The sequence below is a fragment of the Salmo salar genome, chromosome ssa09 (assembly GCF_905237065.1).
Source record: "Salmo salar chromosome ssa09, Ssal_v3.1, whole genome shotgun sequence".
NCBI classification, from domain to species: Eukaryota; Metazoa; Chordata; class Actinopteri; order Salmoniformes; family Salmonidae; genus Salmo; species Salmo salar.
The window spans coordinates 73,076,777-73,098,802 of NC_059450.1; the positions used below are offsets into that span (position 1 = coordinate 73,076,777).

Genomic DNA, 22,026 nt, shown 5'->3' on the forward strand with positions numbered 1-22,026 from the left:
GTCTCTGTCTGTCTCTGTCTCTCTCTCTCTTTCTGTCTGTCTCTGTCTGTCTCTGTCTGTCTCTGTCTCTCTCTCTTTCTCTGTCTCTTTCTGTCTCTGTCTCTCTCTTTCTGTCTCTGTCTCTGTCTGTCTCTGTCTGTCTCTGTCTGTCTCTGTCTCTCTCTCTCTTTCTGTCTGTCTCTGTCTGTCTCTCTCTCTCTTTCTGTCTGTCTCTGTCTCTCTCTCTCTTTCTGTCTGTCTCTTTCTGTCTCTGTCTGTCTCTTTCTGTCTCTGTCTGTCTCTGTCTGTCTCTGTCTCTCTCTCTCTTTCTGTCTGTCTCTGTCTGTCTCTGTCTCTGTCTCTCTTTCTGTCTGTCTCTGTCTGTCTCTGTCTCTCTCTCTTTCTCTGTCTCTTTCTGTCTCTGTCTGTCTCTGTCTCTCTCTCTCTTTCTGTCTCTGTCTGTCTCTGTCTCTCTTTCTGTCTGTCTCTGTCTGTCTCTCTTTCTCTGTCTCTTTCTGTCTCTGTCTGTCTCTTTCTGTCTCTGTCTGTCTCTGTCTCTCTCTGTCTTTCTGTCTGTCTCTGTCTGTCTCTGTCTCTGTCTCTCTTTCTGTCTGTCTCTGTCTGTCTCTCTCTCTCTTTCTGTCTGTCTCTGTCTGTCTCTGTCTGTCTCTTTCTGTCTCTGTCTCTGTCTCTCTTTCTGTCTGTCTCTGTCTGTCTCTCTCTCTCTTTCTGTCTGTCTCTTTCTGTCTCTGTCTCTCTCTCTCTTTCTGTCTGTCTCTGTCTCTTTCTGTCTCTGTCTCTGTCTGTCTCTGTCTGTCTCTGTCTTTGTCGGTTCTCCCATCTCCACACAGGAACTCTGGAGCTCTGTCAGAGTGATTATTGGGTTCTTCTCCCCCGATTGCTCAGTTTGGCCGGGCGGCCAGCTCTAGGAAGAGTCTTGGTGGTTCCAAACTTCTTCCGTTTAAGAATGATGGAGGCCACTGTGTTCTTGGGGACCTTCAATGCTGTAGTCATTTTTTGGTACCCTTCCCCAGATCTGTGCCTCGACACAATCCTGTCTCGGAGCTCTACGGACAATTCCTTCAACCTCATGGCTTGGTTTTTGCTCTGATATGCACTGTCAACTGTGGGACCTTATATAGACAGGTGTGTGCCTTTCCAAATCATGTCAAGTTGTAGTAACATCTCAAGGATAATCAATGGAAACAGGACGCACCTGAGCTCAATTTCGAGTCTCATAGCAAAGGGTCTGAATACTTATATAAATAAGCTATTTAAAAAATAGATATATGTATGTGCAAAAATGTATATATACCTGTTCTCGATTTGTCAGCTGTTTTATCAGCTGTTTTCGCTTTGTCAGCTGTTTTATCAGCTGTTTTCGCTTTGAACAGCTAATCAAATGGCTACCCGGACTATGCATTGTGTCCCCCCCCCTATCTACTGTCTATCTATCTATTGTTTACCTAATACCTATTATTTACTTCAAAACTGCACTGTTGGTTAAGGGCTTGTAAGTAAGCATTTCACTGTAAGGTCTACACCTGTTGTATTCAGCACACGTGACAAATAAACTTTGATTTGATTATGGGGTATTGTGTGTAGATTAATGAGTTTTTAATTATTTTTAATCCATTTTAGAATAAGGCTGTAACATAACAAAATGTGGAAAAAGTGAAGGGGTCTGAATACTTTCCTAATGCCCTGTACAGTTTCACATGCACTACATAAGGAATCAGCTGTCTATTTTGAGCACTTAAGGGGGAGGAATGTCAGTGTGGATACACAGTATCAGCCTTTACTCTTGTCTTACAGTAGTCTATACTCTTATCTTACAGTAGAAAATACTCTTATCTTACAGTAGTCTGTACTCTTATCTTACAGAAGTCTATACTCTTATCTTACAGTAGTCTATACTCTTATCTTACAGTAGAAAATACTCTTATCTTACAGTAGTCTGTACTCTTATCTTACAGTAGTCTATACTCTTATCTTACAGTAGAAAATACTATTATCTTACAGTAGTCTGTACTCTTATCTTACAGTAGTCTATACTCTTATCTTACAGCAGTCTATACTCTTATCTTACAGTAGTCTATACTCTGATTTTACATTAGTCTGTCCATACTCTTATCTTACAGTAGTCTATACTCTTATCTTACAGTAGTCTATACTCTTATCTTACAGCAGTCTATACTCTTATCTTACAGCAGTCTATACTCTTATCTTACAGTAGTCTATACTCTGATTTTACATTAGTCTGTCTGTACTCTTATCCAGTCTTGTGGAGTTTGTGTGTTCCCACAGCAGACCAAACAGATCGAGCTGGCTAGAGGTCACTAGGTCATCCAAGTCACTGAGCCAGGAGAGCCACACAGTGTAGAGTTATACAACGTAAACACATTTGTTGAACGTCCACTTGCAGAATGATGGTTGAAGAAAAGGAATGTTACTGCCACTATTTCGACGTTACTGTGACCTTTCATTCAAGATTGTGAAAATGTTTGTGCCACACTGCAAAACGTTTTCAGCATGTTGAACTCGGACCTGTTAAGCTGCCCGCCCACACGCACTGTAATGACGCCCACTGCAGGCTGACTAGATGTAAGACGCCTACACTTGAATGTGGCCACAGTTGCTGATGCACACTTCACTGACCAAACCATTTAATGTTGACTTTTATCCACCGATAGAAGACTGAATGGAAAGTGTTTTTCTGGCTGTTGGAGATAGCAGAGCAGAGTCACCTACTGCAGGGTTCTGACTCCCCTGTGGCCATTTGCCCTTCCTGGTGCGTTCGCATCCTGGGTAATGCTGGGCCTGTTATGAGAGCATTCAGTTGTGTATTAAATGTCCCATGTGGGTTGACGTCCTGTATGATTCCCCCACATGTAGGCTACATACACAGGCCTAAACACAGGCCTAAACACACACACACACACACACACACACACACACACACACACACACACACACACACACACACACACACACACACACACACACACACACACACACACACACACACACACACACACACACACAGAGACACACACACACACACACACACACACACACACACACACACACACACACACACACACACACACACACACACACACACACACACACACACACACAGAGACACACACACACACAGAGACACACACACACACACACACCATTGGTTAATGCATGCGTCTTGACCTGTGTATTTCCACTCTATTATATATGTGAATAGGCCAGGTCTCAGAAGACCATTGTTCTCTCTATTCCCTGAACATATGTTTACAACTCTATATTCACAGGTTAATGGGAGGACGATGTTCCTGTGTTTGCTGCTTTTATCTAACTGTGTCTTTGTAAGCGTTGCTGGAAATCTCTCTTTGATACATTTTGAGCCTTGCTTTCCTGGAAATAACTGCCCACGATTGAGAGTACTTGAGGCCTGGACAGTCAGTGACTCATCTAGCCCACAGGTAGTTTTTTATGTCCCTCTGTCTCTGTCTGTGGGCTGTTTATTTTTAGGGAGACCATCTGCCATAAAGAAGATTTTTCAGAGAGCTGGGCATTGTGGGTAATAACTGCATTATAATAGCTTGACGTCAGTGAGACAACCATCTGCACAGCGAGGCAGACCTGCTCAAGCTTTGCCTGTCAAACCTATTTATCCACCCTTCTTTTGTGTGTGTGTGTTGTGTGTGTGTGTGTGTGTGTGTGTGTGTGTGTGTGTGTGTGTGTGTGTGTGTGTGTGTGTGTGTGTGTGTGTGTGTGTGTGTGTGTGTGTGTGTGTGTGTGTGTGTGTGTGTGTGTGTGTGTGTGGGATGTTCCTCTGCCTCTGTCAGTCAATGCTCTCCTCTACTCTCTCCTCTACTCTCTTTCCTGTATGAATTAACAGTGGGGTGCCGGTGTAATGGATGAGTATTACACTATGAGACTAAATGACTCAGACAGCCCTCTCTCTCTTCTCCCCATCTCTCCCCCCTCTCCCTCCATGTCTCCCCCTTTCCCTCCTCTCCCCACTCTCCCTCCTCCCTCCTCTCCCCCTCTCCCCTTCTCTCCCCTCTCTCCTTCTCTCCCCCTTATCTCCCCCCTCCTTCCTTCTCTTCCCCCTCTCCTTCCTTCTCTTCCCCCTCTCCTTCCTTCTCTTCCCCCTCTCCCTCCTTCTCTCCCCCTCTCCCTTCTTCTCTCCCTCCTTCTCTCCCCCTCTCCATCCTTCTCTCCCCTCTCTCCTTCTCTCCCCCTCTCCCTTCTTCTCTCCCTCCTTCTCTCCCCCTCTCCATCCTTCTCTCCCCTTTCCCTCCTTCTCTCCCCTTTCCCTCCTTCTCTCCCCTCTCCTTCCATCCCCCTCTCCCCCTCTCCCTCCTTCTCACCTCCCCTCCCTACTTCTCTCCCTCCTTCTCACCTCCCCTCCCTACTACTCTCCCCCTCCCTCCTTCTCTCCCCCTCTTCCTCATTCTCTCCCCCTCCCTCCTTCTCCCCCCTCTCCATCCTTCTCTTCTCCTCTCCCTCCTTCTCTCCTCCTCTCCCTTATTCTAACAGCCACTCTGTTTCTTAGCTATTTCCCACTTCCTCTGTCCTTAGTTTCTGCTTCTTACTTTCTCTCTACTCCATCTGTCTCTCTTTAACTCCTTCCATTTCTCTCACTCCATCTTTCCTTCTCTCACACACAGCTGATCTTGCTATCTCCACCTCCTCCCACACATCCTGTTTCTCCCTCGTTCCTTCTCTCTCTCTTATGCCCCCCTCTGTCTCCTAGTGTGAGTGCAGTCTGATGTAAAATGGCTGACACCTTTCTTCTTCTCTCTCTCTCCCTGTGTTTACTCTGTTGGCTCCTCCTATCCTATATTCTCCCCTTTTCTGTTTCATTATCCTCCTTTAATTTATTCCCCCACGATCTGCTCTCATTTCTTTCCATTTCTTTCCTTATCTTTCTTGTCCTTTCCTTTCCTCTTTCCTGCCCAGTCTCAGTCAGTCTGTCTGTTTGTCTATGGTGGGAGTTCCCCTCTCCTCTCCTCTCCTCACCCCATCCTCTCCTCTCTCAGTGGGGAAAGTCCTCTCCTCTCCTCACCCCATCTTCTCCTCTCTTAGTGGGGACAGTCCTCAACTCTCCTCACCCCATCCTCTCTTCTCTCAGTGGGGACAGTCCTCTCCTCTCCTCACCCCATCCTCTCTTCTCTCAGTGGGGACAGTCCTCTCCTCTCCGTACCCCATCCTCTCTTCTCTCAGTGGGGACAGTCCTCTCCTCTCCTCTCCGTACCCCATCTTCTCCTCTCTCAGTGGGGACAGTCCTCTCCTCTCCGTACCCCATCCTCTCTTCTCTCAGTGGGGACAGTCCTCTCCTCTCCGTACCCCATCTTCTCCTCTCTTAGTGGGGACAGTCCTCAACTCTCCTCACCCCATCCTCTCTTCTCTCAGTGGGGACAGTCCTCTCCTCTCCTCACCCCATCCTCTCTTCTCTCAGTGGGGAAAGTCCTTTCCTCTCCTCACCCCATCCTCTCTTCTCTCAGTGGGGACAGTCCTCTCCTCTCCTCACCCCATCCTCTCTTCTCTCAGTGGGGACAGTCCTCTCCTCTCCTCACCCCATCCTCTCTTCTCTCAGTGGGGAAAGTCCTTTCCTCTCCTCACCCCATCCTCTCTTCTCTCAGTGGGGACAGTCCTCTCCTCTCCTCACCCCATCCTCTCTTCTCTCAGTGGGGACAGTCCTCTCCTCTCCTCACCCCATCCTCTCTTCTCTCAGTGGGGAAAGTCCTTTCCTCTCCTCACCCCATCCTCTCTTCTCTCAGTGGGGACAGTCCTCTCCTCTCCTCACCCCATCCTCTCTTCTCTCAGTGGGGAAAGTCCTTTCCTCTCCTCACCTCATCCTCTCTTCTCTCAGTGGGGACAGTCCTCTCCTCTCCTCACCCCATCATCTCCTCTCAGTCCTCTGTTCTCTCTGTGGAGAATGAAGCTGTCATCAGCAGTGCCTTTCACCTGTGTGTGGCTGCGACAGGGACAGTGGGAGGGAAAGGGCTACCATTCACAGTCTCTGTAGCCTCAAGCACTGAGACTAAAATATTGTATTGAATCTGTGTGGTGAGATTTTGGGACTCTTTGTGTCATTCTGATTCAGTTTTAACTGAGTTGTAGTTGATTGCTTTTGTTAAAGTTGTTGTTTGTTAAAAGCCAAAGACTATTTCCAGGAAATCAAACAGATGGAAAGAACACCCAAACGTTACATGTGATGTACAGTGAGGGAAAAAAGTATTTAATCCCCTGCTGATTTTGTACGTTTGCCCACTGACAAAGAAATGATCAGTCTATAATTTTAATGGTAGGTTTATTTGAACAGTGAGAGACAGAATAACAACAACAAAAAATCCAGAAAAACGCATGTCAAAAATGTTATAAAATTATTTGCATTTTAATGAGGGAAATAAGTATTTGACCCCTCTGCAAAACATGACTTAGTACTTGGTGGCAAAACCCTTGTTGGCAATCACAGAGGTCAGACGTTTCTTGTAGTTGGCCACCAGGTTTGAACACATCTCAGGAGGGATTTTGTCCCACTCCTCTTTGCAAATCTTCTCCAAGTCATTAAGGTTTCGAGGCTGACGTTTGGCTACTCAAACCTTCAGCTCCCTCCACAGATTTTCTATGGGATTAAGGTCTGGAGACTGGCTAGGCCACTCCAGGACCTTAATGTGCTTCTTCTTGAGCCACTCTTTTGTTGCCTTGGCTGTGTGTTTTGGGTCATTGTCATGTTGGAATACCCATCCATGACCCATTTTCAATGCCCTGGCTGAGGGAAGGTTCTCACCCAAGATTTGACGGTACATGGCCCCGTCCATCGTCCCTTTGATGCGGTGAAGTTGTCCTGTCCCCTTAGCAGAAAAAACACCCCCAAAGCATAATGTTTCCACCTCCATGTTTGACGGTGGAGATGGTGTTCTTGGGGTCATAGGCAGCATTCCTCCTCCTCTAAACATGGCGAGTTGAGTTGATGCCAAAGAGCTCCATTTTGGTCTCATCTGACCACAACACTTTCACCAGTTGTCCTCTGAATCATTCAGATGTTCATTGGCAAACTTCAGACGGGCATGTATATGTGCTTTCTTGAGCAGGGGGACCTTGCGAGCGCTGCAGGATTTCAGTCCTTCACGGCGTAGTGTGTTACCAATTGTTTTCTTGGTGACTATGGTCCCAGCTGCCTTGAGATCATTGACAAGATCCTCCCGTGTAGTTCTGGGCTGATTCCTCACCGTTCTCATGATCATTGCAACTCCACGAGGTGAGATCTTGCATGGAGCCCCAGGCCGAGGGAGATTGACAGTTCTTTTGTGTTTCTTCCATTTGCGAATAATCGCACCAACTGTTGTCACCTTCTCTGATTGATTGCTTCTGTGGACAGGTGTCTTTATACAGGTAACAAACTGAGATTAGGAGCACTCCCTTTAACCTCTCTAGGGTAGGTGGGACGAAATCGTCCCACCTACGTAACAGCCAGTGGAATCCCGTGGCGCGTTATTCAAATACCTTAGAAATGCTTTTACTTCAATTTCTCAAACATATTACTATTTTACACCATTTTAAAGACAAGACTCTCGTTAATCTAACCACACTGTCCGATTTAAAAAAGGTTTTACAACGAAAGCAAAACATTAGATTATGTCAGCAGAGTACGCAGCCAGAAATAATCAGACACCCATTTTTCAAGCTAGCATATAATGTCACATAAACCCAAACCACAGCTAAATGCAGCCCTAACCTTTGATGATCTTCATCAGATGACAATCCTAGGACATTATGTTATACAATACATGCATGTTTTGTTCAATCAAGTTCATATTTATATCAAAAACCAGCTTTTTACATTAGCATGTGACGTTCAGAACTAGCATACCCCCCGCAAACTTCCGGTGAATTTACTAAATTACTCACGATAAACGTTCACAAAAAACATAACAATTATTTTAAGAATTATAGATACAGAACTCCTTTATGCACTCGCTATGTCCGATTTTAAAATAGCTTTTCGGTGAAAGCACATTTTGCAATATTCTGAGTAGATAGCCCGGCATCACAGGGCTAGCTATTTAGACACCCACCAAGTTTAGCCCTCACCAAAGTCAGATTTACTATAAGAAAAATTTGATTACTTTTGCTGTTCTTCGTCAGAATGCACTCCCAGGATTTCTACTTCAATAACAAATGTTGGTTTGGTTCAAAATAATCCATAGTTATGTTCAAATATCCTCTGTTTTGTTCGTGCGTTCAAGACACTATCCGAAGTGTAAAGAAGGGTGACGCGCCCGCCGCGTTTCGTGACAAAACAATTCTAAATATTCCATTACCGTACTTCGAAGCATGTCAACCGCTGTTTACAATCAATTTTTATGCCATTTTTCTCGTAAAAAAGCGATAATATTCCGACCGGGAAACCGTGTTTACGTTCAAAGAGAGAGAAAATAAAAACATGGGGTCGCCTCGTGCACGCGCCTCAGTCTCATTGTCCTCTGATAGACTACTTACCAAAGGCGCTAATGTTTTTCAGCCAGGGGCTGCAAAGACATCATTCAGCTTTTTCCCACCTTCTGAGAGCCTATGGGAGCCGTAGGAAGTGTCACGTTACAGCAAAGATCCTAAGTTTTCAATAAAGAGAGTCAAGAAGCCCAAGGAATGGTCAGAGAGGGCACTTCCTGTACAGAATCTTCTCAGGTTTTTGCTTGCCATATGAGTTCTGTTATACTCACAGACACCATTCAAACAGTTTTAGAAACTTTAGGGTGTTTTCTATCCAAAGCCAATAATTATATGCATATTCTAGTTTCTGGGCAGTAGTAATAACCAGATTAAATCGGGTACGTTTTTTATCCGGCCGTGCAAATACTGCCCCCTACCCTCAACAGGTTTTAAGAGTGTGCTCCTAATCTCAGCTCGTTACCTGTATAAAAGACACCTGGGAGCCAGAAATCTTTCTGATTGAGAGGGGGTCAAATACTTATTTCCCTCATTAAAATGCAAATCAATTTATAACATTTTTGACATGCATTTTTCTGGATTTTTTTGCTGTTATTCTGTCTCTCACTGTTCAAATAAACCTACCATTAAAATTATAGACTGATCATTTCTTTGTCAGTGGGCAAACGTACAAAATCAGCAGGGGATCAAATACTTTTTTCCCTCACTGTAATTCTGTTTCACTTCCTGTCTGTTTGTGATTGGAGTAGAGAGGAAAGAAGCGTGGTCATGCGGTTGCTTTGTTAATCTCCTGTTTACTTCTAACTATCTAATTCACACTCCCTTTCCAGTCCCATAGTCCTGAAGCAAGGTCTGTCATTGAGTCGTTTCCTCTGACCTTGTCTAGCTCTCACTACAAACACACAATGCTTCCACTTCCTCCAGGAGCGCTGGTTTAAATCTGCTTCCATGAATACTTGTATTCTGCCGGTGCTGTCAGTATTCCCACTTTTCCAGGATTAGGGCGTCCGTTAAACGTGTGTAAGTGATAATTCCACTTTGTTGCTTGTGTAATGCGATTCGCAGGAAACATCTTAACGGTGCCATGAAAAGTGGATTTATAAAAGCAGAGCTGAGAGAAAGAACAAATGGGGATGTCAGTCTCAGAGGAGTGGTTAACTTGTGCCAGTTCTTTCCCCTCTACTCCTCTCCATTCTGTCTCTTTGGCCTCTCTTTTTCCCTATTTTTTTCTCTTTCTAGGATATTTTTTCACCTTTCTCACAGCATTGTCACTCTTTCTCTCCTTGTGTAATCCCATTCTAACTCTTTGTTGTGTCCATCTCCTTCCTCATATCTACTGTCTCCCCTCCCTCTTCACCTACAATTGACTCAAATACTGTCAATTAGCCTATCAGAAGCTTCTAAAGCCATGACATCATTTTCTGGAATTTTCCAAGCTGTTTAAAGGCACAGTCAACTTAGTATATCTAAACTTCTGACCCACTGGAATTGTGATGCATTGAATTATAACTGAAATAATCTGTCTGTAAACAATTGTTGGAAAAATGACTTGTGTCATGCACAAAGTAGATGTCCTAACCGACTCGTCAAAACTATAGTTTGTTAACAAGAAATTTGTGGAGTGGTTGAAAAACTAGTTTTAATGACTCCAATCTAATTGTATGTAAACTTCTGACTTGAACTGTATATACTATCTCCCCTCCCTCTTCATATATACTATCTCCCCTCTCTCTTCATATATACTGTCTCCACTCCCTCTTCATATATACTATCTCCCCTCTCTCTTCATATATACTGTCTCCCCTCTCTCTTCATATATACTATCTCCCCTCTCTCTTCATATATACTGTCTCCCCTCCCTATTCATATATACTGTCTCCCCTCCCTCTTCATATATACTGTCTCCCCTCTCTCTTCATATATACTGTCTCCCCTCTCTCTTCATATATACTATCTCCCCTCTCTCTTCATATATACTATCTCCCCTCCCTCTTCATATATACTGTCTCCCCTCTCTCTTCATATATACTGTCTCCCCTCTCTCTTCATATATACTATCTCCCCTCTCTCTTCATATATACTGTCTCCCCTCCCTCTTCATATATACTATCTCCCCTCTCTCTTCATATATACTGTCTCCCCTCCCTCTTCATATATACTATCTCCCCTCTCTCTTCATATATACTATCTCCCCTCTCTCTTCATATATACTGTCTCCCCTCCGTATTCATATATACTGTCTCCCCTCTCTCTTCATATATACTATCTCCCCTCTCTCTTCATATATACTGTCTCCCCTCCCTCTTCATATATACTGTCTCCCCTCCCTCTTCATATATACTGTCTCCCCTCTCTCTTCATATATACTGTCTCCCCTCCCTATTCATATATACTGTCTCCCCTCCCTCTTCATATATACTATCTCCCCTCTCTCTTCAGATATACTGTCTCCCCTCCCTCTTCATATATACTATCTCCCCTCTCTCTTCATATATACTGTCTCCCCTCCGTATTCATATATACTGTCTCCCCTCTCTCTTCATATATACTGTCTCCCCTCCCTCTTCATATATACTGTCTCCCCTCCCTCTTCATATATACTGTCTCCCCTCCCTCTTCATATATACTGTCTCCCCTCTCTCTTCATATCTACTGTCTCCCCTCCCTCTTCATATATACTGTCTCCCCTCTCTCTTCATATATACTGTCTCCCCTCCCTCTTCATATATACTGTCTCCCCTCCCTCTTCATATATACTGTCTCCCCTCTCTCTTCATATATACTGTCTCCCCTCCCTCTTCATATATACTGTCTCCCCTCCCTCTTCATATATACTGTCTCCCCTCTCTCTTCATATATACTGTCTCCCCTCCCTCTTCAGATATACTATCTCCCCTCTCTCTTCATATCTACTGTCTCCCCTCCCTCTTCATATCTACTGTCTCCCCTCCCTCTTCATATATACTGTCTCCCCTCCCTCTTCATATATACTGTCTCCCCTCCCTCTTCATATATACTGTCTCCCCTCCCTCTTCATATATACTGTCTCCCCTCCCTCTTCATATATACTGTCTCCCCTCCCTATTCATATATACTATCTCCCCTCTCTCTTCAGATATACTGTCTCCCCTCCCTATTCATATATACTGTCTCCCCTCTCTCTTCAGATATACTGTCTCCCCTCCCTATTCATATATACGGTCTCCCCTCTCTCTTCAGATATACTGTCTCCCCTCCCTATTCATATATACTGTCTCCCCTCCCTCTTCATATATACTGTCTCCCCTCCCTATTCATATATACTGTCTCCCCTCCCTCTTCATATATACTGTCTCCCCTCCCTCTTCATATATACTGTCTCCCCTCTCTCTTCATATATACTGTCTCCCCTCCCTCTTCATATATACTGTCTCCCCTCCCTCTTCATATATACTGTCTCCCCTCCCTCTTCATATATACTGTCTCCCCTCCCTCTTCATATATACTATCTCCCCTCCCTCTTCATATATACTATCTCCCCTCTCTCTTCATATATACTATCTCCCCTCTCTCTTCATATATACTATCTCCCCTCTCTCTTCATATATACTGTCTCCCCTCCCTCTTCATATATACTATCTCCCCTCCCTCTTCATATATACTGTCTCCCCTCTCTCTTCATATATACTGTCTCCCCTCTCTCTTCAGATATACTGTCTCCCCTCCCTCTTCATATATACTGTCTCCCCTCCCTCTTCATATATACTGTCTCCCCTCTCTCTTCATATATACTGTCTCCCCTCCCTCTTCATATATACTGTCTCCCCTCCCTCTTCATATATACTATCTCCCCTCTCTCTTCATATATACTGTCTCCCCTCTCTCTTCATATATACTGTCTCCCCTCTCTCTTCATATATACTGTCTCCCCTCCCTCTTCATATATACTATCTCCCCTCCCTCTTCATATATACTATCTCCCCTCCCTCTTCATATATACTGTCTCCCCTCCCTCTTCATATATACTGTCTCCCCTCCCTCTTCATATATACTATCTCCCCTCTCTCTTCATATATACTGTCTCCCCTCTCTCTTCATATATACTGTCTCCCCTCTCTCTTCAGATATACTGTCTCCCCTCTCTCTTCAGATATACTGTCTCCCCTCTCTCTTCAGATATACTGTCTCCCCTCCCTCTTCATATATACTGTCTCCCCTCTCTCTTCATATATACTGTCTCCCCTCTCTCTTCAGATATACTGTCTCCCCTCTCTCTTCATATATACTGTCTCCCCTCTCTCTTCAGATATACTGTCTCCCCTCCTCTTCATATATACTGTCTCCCCTCCCTCTTCATATATACTGTCTCCCCTCCCTCTTCATATATACTGTCTCCCCTCCCTCTTCATATATACTGTTTCCCCTCTCTCTTCATATATACTGTCTCCCCTCCCTCTTCATATATACTGTCTCCCCTCCCTCTTCATATATACTGTCTCCCCTCCCTCTTCATATATACTGTCTCCCCTCCCTCTTCATATATACTATCTCCCCTCCCTCTTCATATATACTGTCTCCCCTCTCTCTTCATATATACTCTCTCCCCTCTCTCTTCATATATACTATCTCCCCTCTCTCTTCATATATACTGTCTCCCCTCCCTCTTCATATATACTATCTCCCCTCCCTCTTCATATATACTGTCTCCCCTCTCTCTTCATATATACTGTCTCCCCTCTCTCTTCAGATATACTGTCTCCCCTCCCTCTTCATATATACTGTCTCCCCTCCCTCTTCATATATACTGTCTCCCCTCTCTCTTCATATATACTGTCTCCCCTCCCTCTTCATATATACTGTCTCCCCTCCCTCTTCATATATACTATCTCCCCTCTCTCTTCATATATACTGTCTCCCCTCTCTCTTCATATATACTGTCTCCCCTCTCTCTTCATATATACTGTCTCCCCTCCCTCTTCATATATACTATCTCCCCTCCTCTTCATATATACTATCTCCCCTCCCTCTTCATATATACTGTCTCCCCTCCCTCTTCATATATACTGTCTCCCCTCCCTCTTCATATATACTATCTCCCCTCTCTCTTCATATATACTGTCTCCCCTCTCTCTTCATATATACTGTCTCCCCTCTCTCTTCAGATATACTGTCTCCCCTCTCTCTTCAGATATACTGTCTCCCCTCTCTCTTCAGATATACTGTCTCCCCTCCCTCTTCATATATACTGTCTCCCCTCTCTCTTCATATATACTGTCTCCCCTCTCTCTTCAGATATACTGTCTCCCCTCTCTCTTCATATATACTGTCTCCCCTCTCTCTTCAGATATACTGTCTCCCCTCTCTCTTCATATATACTGTCTCCCCTCTCTCTTCATATATACTGTCTCCCCTCCCTCTTCATATATACTGTCTCCCCTCCCTCTTCATATATACTGTTTCCCCTCCGTATTCATATATACTGTCTCCCCTCTCTCTTCATATATACTGTCTCCCCTCTCTCTTCAGATATACTGTCTCCCCTCCCTCTTCATATATACTATCTCCCCTCTCTCTTCATATATACTATCTCCCCTCTCTCTTCATATATACTGTCTCCCCTCTCTCTTCATATATACTGTCTCCCCTCCGTATTCATATATACTGTCTCCCCTCTCTCTTCAGATATACTGTCTCCCCTCCCTATTCATATATACTGTCTCCCCTCCCTCTTCATATATACTGTCTCCCCTCCCTCTTCAGATATACTGTCTCCCCTCCCTCTTCATATATACTGTCTCCCCTCTCTCTTCATATATACTGTCTCCCCTCTCTCTTCAGATATACTGTCTCCCCTCCCTCTTCATATATACTGTCTCCCCTCTCTCTTCATATATACTGTCTCCCCTCCCTCTTCATATATACTGTCTCCCCTCCCTCTTCATATCTACTGTCTCCCCTCTCTCTTCATATATACTGTCTCCCCTCACTCTTCATATATACTGTCTCCCCTCTCTCTTCATATATACTGTCTCCCCTCCTCTTCATATATACTGTCTCCCCTCTCTTCATATATACTGTCTCCCCTCCCTCTTCATATATACTGTCTCCCCTCTCTCTTCATATATACTTTCTCCCCTCCCTCTTCATATCTACTGTCTCCCCTCTCTCTTCATATATACTGTCTCCCCTCCCTCTTCATATATACTGTCTCCCCTCTCTCTTCATATATACTGTCTCCCCTCCCTCTTCATATATACTGTCTCCCCTCCCTATTCATATATACTGTCTCCCCTCCCTCTTCATATATACTGTCTCCCCTCCCTCTTCAGATATACTGTCTCCCCTCTCTCTTCATATATACTGTCTCCCCTCTCTCTTCATATATACTGTTTCCCCTCTCTCTTCATATATACTGTCTCCCCTCCCTCTTCATATATACTGTTTCCCCTCTCTCTTCATATATACTGTCTCCCCTCTCTCTTCATATATACTGTCTCCCCTCTCTCTTCAGATATACTGTCTCCCCTCTCTCTTCATATATACTGTCTCCCCTCTCTCTTCATATCTACTGTCTCCCCTCCGTATTCATATATACTATCTCCCCTCTCTCTTCATATCTACTGTCTCCCCTCCGTATTCATATATACTATCTCCCCTCTCTCTTCATATATACTGTCTCCCCTCCCTCTTCATATATACTGTCTCCCCTCCCTCTTCATATATACTGTCTCCCCTCCCTCTTCATATATACTGTCTCCCCTCTCTCTTCAGATATACTGTCTCCCCTCTCTCTTCATATAAACTGTCTCCCCTCTTCAGATATATTGTCTCCCCTCCCTCTCTCTTCAGATATATTGTCTCCCGTCTCTCTCTCTTCAGATATATTGTCTCCCCTCCCTCTCTCCTCTCTGTGAATCATACTGTAGACAGGTTGTTCCACCAAATGAGTGCCTTTTGGTGCCTTTGTCATTTAAGTAGAAATTGTGCACAAATATTGAGTTTTATATTAAATGAAGTGCCCTCTACTATAGACCACATCTGATTTTATATATGAATAAAGACTTGCTAAAGTGAATACTCCGTGACTTCCTGTCACGCCCTGACCTGAGAGAGATGGTTTGTTTCTCTATGTGGTTAGGTCAGGGTGTGATGTGGGGTGGGCATTTTATGGTGTATATTTCTTTGTGTTGAGCCGAGTATGGTTCCTAATCAGAGGCAGCTGTCTATCGTTGTCTCTGATTAGGAATCATACTTAGGCAGCCTTTCCCCACCTGTAGTTGTGGGATCTTATTTTTGTACTGCTTGTTAAGCCTGCAAGACGTGACACTCGTTATCATTGTTTATTATTTTGTGTTTAGTGTTCTGATTTAAATAAATACAAGGATGAACATTTACCACGCTGCACCTTGGTCTACTCCTTTTGACGATCGTGACACTTCCCACTTAACCCCAACATTTTTGTTGTTGTTGCTAGGTAGTGTTAGCTAGCGCTAGTCGGCTGTACCTGCGCCAATACTCCGGTATTTGTCATCCTATAGCTTGCTATCCATCTTCTTATTAAAAAGTGATCCAACATGTTTTCAGTACTTTGATTTCCATGACTGATCAAAACTTATTTTCTCATGGACTTCTCTTGTCCCTCTGCAGCAGACATACAGTGAGAAATATGTTTCGAACATCAAGTCACAATACATTCGCAGTATTGAATCGCAATACATATAGAATCGTGAGAACCGCAATACATATTGTATGGGCGCCTAAGTATCATGATAATATCGTATCGTGAGGTCCCTGGCAATTCTCAGCCCTAGTAGATAGAGAGGCTAGAAATGTTTGAACAATTTAAACATTTGTGAAGCATGCATTAAATTATCCCTCTTCTATTGCCACGGTCACAAGGAGATTTATGGCTGAAGTTGTCAACCTTGTTACGGTCAACCATGTTACGGTCAACCATGTTACGGTCAACCTTGTTACGGTCAACCCTGTTACTTTATTAGGCACTTAATAGGCACTTACTACAGTCCTTTTTAAACATTTTATTTAACCTCTTGACAGTAGAGGATGCATGGTTGCTCTTCAAAAGTGCTTTCCTCTCCATCTTATATAAGCATGCCCCATTCAAGAAATGTAGAACTAAGAACAGATATAGCCCTTGGTTCACCCCAGACTTGACTGCCCTTGACCAGCACAAAAACATCCTGTGGCGTTCTGCATTAGCATCGAATAGCCCCCGCGATATGCAACTTTTCAAGGAAGTCAGGAACCAATATACTCAGTCAGTTAGGAAAGCGAAGGCTAGCTTTTTCAAACAGACATTTGCTTCCTGTAGCACTAATACCAAAAAGTTTTGGGACACTGTAAAGTCCATGGAGAATAAGAGCACCTCCTCCCAGCTGCCCACTGCACTGAGGATAGGAAACTCTGTCACCACCGATAAATTTACGATAATCGATCATTTCAAAAAGCATTTTTCCACGGCTGGCCATGCTTTCCACCTGGCTACCCCTACCCTGGCCAACATCTCAGCACCCTTGCAGCAACTTGCCCAAATCCCCCCCCCCCGCTTCTCCTTCATCCAAATCCAGACAGCTGATATTCTGAAAGAACTGCAAAATATGGATCCCTACAAATCAGCCGGGCTAGACAATCTGGACCCTCTCTTTCAAAAATGATCTACCGAAATTGTTGCAACGTGTATTACTAGCCTATTCAACCTCTTTCGTATCATCTGAGATCCCAAAAGATTGGAAAGCTGCCGTGGTCATCCCCCTCTTCAAAGGGGGAGACACTCTAGACCCAAACTGTTATAGACCTATATCAGTCCTGCCCTGCCTTTCTAAAATCTTTGAAAGCCAAGTTAATAAACAGATCACTGACGATTTCGAATCCCACCGTACCTTCTCCTCTATGCAATCTGGTTTCCGAGCTGGTCATAGGTGCACCTCAGCCACGCTCAAGGTCCCAAACGATATCATAATCGCCATCGATAAAAGACAATACTGTGCAGCCGTCTTCATCGACCTGGTCAAGGCTTTCGACTCTGTCAATCACCACATTCTTATCGGCAGACTCAATAGCCTTGGCTTCTCAAATGACTGCCTTGCCTGGTTCACCAACTACTTCTCAGACAGAGTTCAGTATGTCAAATCGGAGGGCCTGTTGTCCGGACCTCTGGCAGTCTCTATGGGGGTGCCACAGGGTTCAATTCTCGGGACGACTCTTTTCTCTGTATATATTAATGATGTTGCTCTTGCTGCTGGTGATTCTCTGATCCACCTCTACGCAAACGACACCATTCTGTATACATCTGGCCTTTCTTTGGACACTGTGCTAACAAACCTCCAAATGAGCTTCAACGCCATACAACACTCCTCCCGTGGCCTCCAACTGCTCTTAAATGCTAGTAAAACTAAGTGCATGCTCTTCAACCGATTGCTGCCCGTACCCGCCCGCCCAACTAGCATCACTACTCTGGACAGTTCTGACCTAGAATATGTGGACAACTACAAATACCTAGGTGTCTGATTAGGTTGTAAACTCTCCTTCCAGACTCACATTAAGCATCTCCAATCCAAAATGAAATCTAGAATCGGCTTCCTATTTTGCAACAAAGCATCCTTCACTCATGCTGCCAAACATACAGTACCCTCGTAAAACTGACTATCCTACCGATCCTTGACTTCGGCCCCCAACACTCTACTCAGCAAACTGGATGTAGTCTATCACAGGGCCATCCGTTTTATCCCCAAGCCCCATATACTACCCACCACTGCGACCTGTATGTTCTCGTTGGCTGGTCCTCACTACATATCCGTTGCCAAACCCACTGGCTCCAGGTCATCTATAAGTCTTTGCTAGGTAAAGCCTCGCCTTATCTCAGCTCACTGGTCACCATAGCAACACCCACCCGTAGCATGCGCTCCAGCAGGTATATTTCACTGGTCATCCCCAAAGCCAACACTTCCTTTGGCCGTCTTTCCTTCCAGTTCTCTGCTGCCAATGGCTGGAACGAATTGCAAAAATCTCTGAAATTGGAGTCTTATATCTCCCTCTCTAACTTTAATAAGGATAAGGATTAATTCAATTTTCGCCTAAATTACAAATTTAACTGCCTGTAGCTCAGGCCCTGAAGCAAGGATATGCATATTCTTGATACAATTTGAAAGGAAACACTTTGAAGTTTGTGGAAAGGTGAATTGAATGTAGGAGAATATAACACAATAGATCTGGTAGAAGAAAATACAAAGAAAAAAAACTACGTTTTTTTTTCACCACACCATATTTGAAATGCAAGCAAAAGGTCACAGTTCTAGCCATCACTCTGGTTGTAATTCCGATAGTGTCCAAAAGATGGAAGCAGTGTATGTGCAATATTTCAGATGGATAACTTGAAGTATGAGTGAACTACAAGACTTTTAGTGTGAATTCCCCAGGTGCATTTGGGCAAATCGTGAAGAAGGTATTCACATTCATATTACATTTTTCTGCAAGAATATCATCAAATCTGTATACTTGGACTTTGATTTAACTTTCCAAGTATTAGTAGCCATATTATAAGTTCAATATTTGCAAAACAACCAGTTTACATAACTTCATAACTCATTTTTGTCCAAAATGAAAAGGCATGCTGTCGTACAAGGTTAGTAGCTTCATTTTACGACATATACACGGTTTCCGGATAGTCCCGTAAAGCCCAGCTCATTGGCTATCTATCTAGCTTTGTTTGACCCCAATTGGTGCTTATTTGACAAGGATACAGTCGTTCAAGTGATGACAGCCCGCTTCATCGGCATGCCATGAAGGCGTCGCTCTCTGACCAATTATGGTGTCCTATAGGATATACTACACCCCTAATGATATAGTGAAGTCTTGTTACCTCGGATCTCTGAAAAATACATACGAATGTGATTTGACTTGTTGAAACAACTTGTAGGGTGAGATTTTCACAGATTATTTTCTTTGCAAATTGAACGAGTGGAAATACAAAATCGATCGTGCATACTATATGGACCTTTTTAGGATATGAAAAAGGATTTTATCTAACAAAACGACACTTCATATTATCTCTGGGACCCTTTGGATGATAAATCAGAGCAATATTTCAGAATGTAAGTACACATTTCACCTTCAGAGTGGAATTTATCAAACCTATCGTGGTGAAAAAAGTGTTTTGTTGTTAGGAGCTCTCCTCAAACAATAGCATGGCATTTTTTTCGCAGTAATAGCTACTGTAAATTGGACAGTGCAGTTATATTATCTGGAATTTAAGCTTTCAGATATAAGACACTTATATGTATCGACATTTTGTTGTTTATCTACAATCTGCGATCTTGACCTAATGCACTGCATGATTTACAACTGTCCCGTTGACGGAACCCCAATCCTTAAGTTAAGCATCAGCTGTCTGAACCTGTACACAGCCAATCTGTAAATAGCACACCCGACTACCTCATCCCCATATTATTATTTATCCTCTTGCTCTTTTGCACCCCAGTATCTCTACTTGCACATCATCATCTGCACATCTATTATTTTCACCTCTAGTGCCTATTTATTGCCTACCTCCCTACTCTTCTACATTTGCACACTGTACATAGATTTTTCTATTTTTCTTTTATTTTATGTTATTGACTGTACGTTTGTTTATGTGTAACTCTGTGTTGTTGTTTTTGTTGCACTGCTTTGCTTTATCTTGGCCAGGTCACAGTTGTAAATGAGAACTTGTTCTTAACTGGCCTACCTGGTTAAATAAAGGTGAAATAAATATATATGAAAACTCCCCAAAAATGTCACCCAGTTACACTACTCAAAAGGCACCTAATTGGTGGAACAAATCAGATGGCAGAAATAAATCTAACGACCCAGGTTAACAGGGTTATAATTGCCTGGCTACCCAGACTTCTTGCTCAGGACAAACTCTACGCCACGCCCATGGATGTTAGTTTCTTCTCCTCAATGAGTCTGGATCTGAGTACCTCCCCGACCCTTTACCGATTGCGAACACATTCAGGGCCGTCTGATTGGTCCAGAAACCGATGGGTTGGGTCAGAGTCAGAACACGCGTAGGTAAAGCGGCGGTTTGAAAAATCCTTGTTTGCTTTGATACTCTGATTGGTTAGAGATCATCCAATCACTAATGACTTTGTTTTGTACAACTCCCCTCGCGCCCCTCGTTCCCACAAATGACTTAAATGACGCCAGTCTCAGACTAAAGTATGTAGCGAACGACAGAGCAGCGGAAGAATTGAGTGTGAGTCTAGGGTCTAGGGTCTTTAGCCCCCTTCGAGAACTGTAATGTATGTTGGACATGTGACCTACATACAGGGCACCACTGAAATGTAGCATACACACACACCACATTGGTTAATGCATGCATCTGGCATGACAGCAAGACGCGGATTATAAAAGGCTTTTGATGATGCATGTGTTGGGGAGATGTCCATGTACGTGATTCAGTTTTTATGTTGAAAGTGGAAGGTTTTCCAAGAAGAACTACAGCGAGAGGTGAAGCTTTGGGAATGGCTGAGTTATTATTTAATAAAGTGGAGCAGGCTGAGAAACCCTTTCAAACTGCTTCCAAAGTCTCTCTCTCTCTCTCTCTGCAGACCAGAGCTCCGCTGCATTATTCAGTCTTATCTGAAGAAGTGGGTCGAGGCCTCGCACTCCAAGGCTGGTCCTAGCAGACCAGGCAGTACTGTGTACTACCTGCATACCTCCTAATACGTATGAAGGAGACCGGTATTATAAAAATACGTTAAGGCTGTACTGCTATCTTATATATCTGTCTATTGAGAAAGAGTGACACAGCCGTTCTGTGGATGACTAGGCTGTCAGTGAGAAGCATTTAGATTTGTGTGTAAATGTAGATTTGCTGCAGCGAGTCATTGTGTTGATGAGTATCTGGCTGAGAGGGCTGGGTTTTGTACAGCTGTGTACTCTGTCTCTCTTGTTCAGAACACAATGGGAGTTTGTCTTTTTCATTTCCGCAGGGAAGAGAGATGCACAAATGGTAGCATCCCAGACAGATTTAATACCTGAACCATGGATATAGTTTATGTGCTGCGTGTCTGAGAGTCAATGTATTTATCAAACAATATGTGGTTTGTGGAGGTGGGTGAGAGTGTGTATTTATCAAGCAATATGTGGTTTTGTGGGTGGGTGAGAGTGGGTGTATTTATCAAGCGATATGTGGTTTTGTGGGTGGGTGAGAGTGGGTGTATTTATCAAGCGATATGTGGTTTTGTGGGTGGGTGAGAGTGGGTGTATTTATCAAGCGATATGTTGTTTTGTGGGTGGGTGAGAGTGGGTGTATTTATCAAGTGATATGTGGTTTTGTGGGTGGGTGAGAGTGGGTGTATTTATCAAGTGATATGTGGTTTTGTGGGTGGGTGAGAGTGGGTGTATTTATCAAGTGATATGTGGTTTTGTGGGTGGGTGAGAGTGGGTGTATTTATCAAGTGATATGTGGTTTTGTGGGTGGGTGAGAGTGGGTGTATTGTGAGGAGAATCTGATCATCTCATCTCTAGTCGAGAGCCAGGGTTTAGAAAGGAACTAATGGAAAAATCCCCCTCTCCTGGTCAAAGGCTGAACTAACTCAATCTGTG

The 22,026-nt window shown here is 43.8% G+C and overlaps 1 protein-coding gene across 3 annotated transcripts in view; it reads left to right on the forward strand.

The window, feature by feature from the left end:
* Window positions 1-22,026, forward strand: part of LOC106611843 (protocadherin alpha-C2) — a 214,791-nt gene that overhangs the window by 36,478 nt on the left and 156,287 nt on the right. The gene's annotated exons all lie outside the window — the stretch shown is intronic.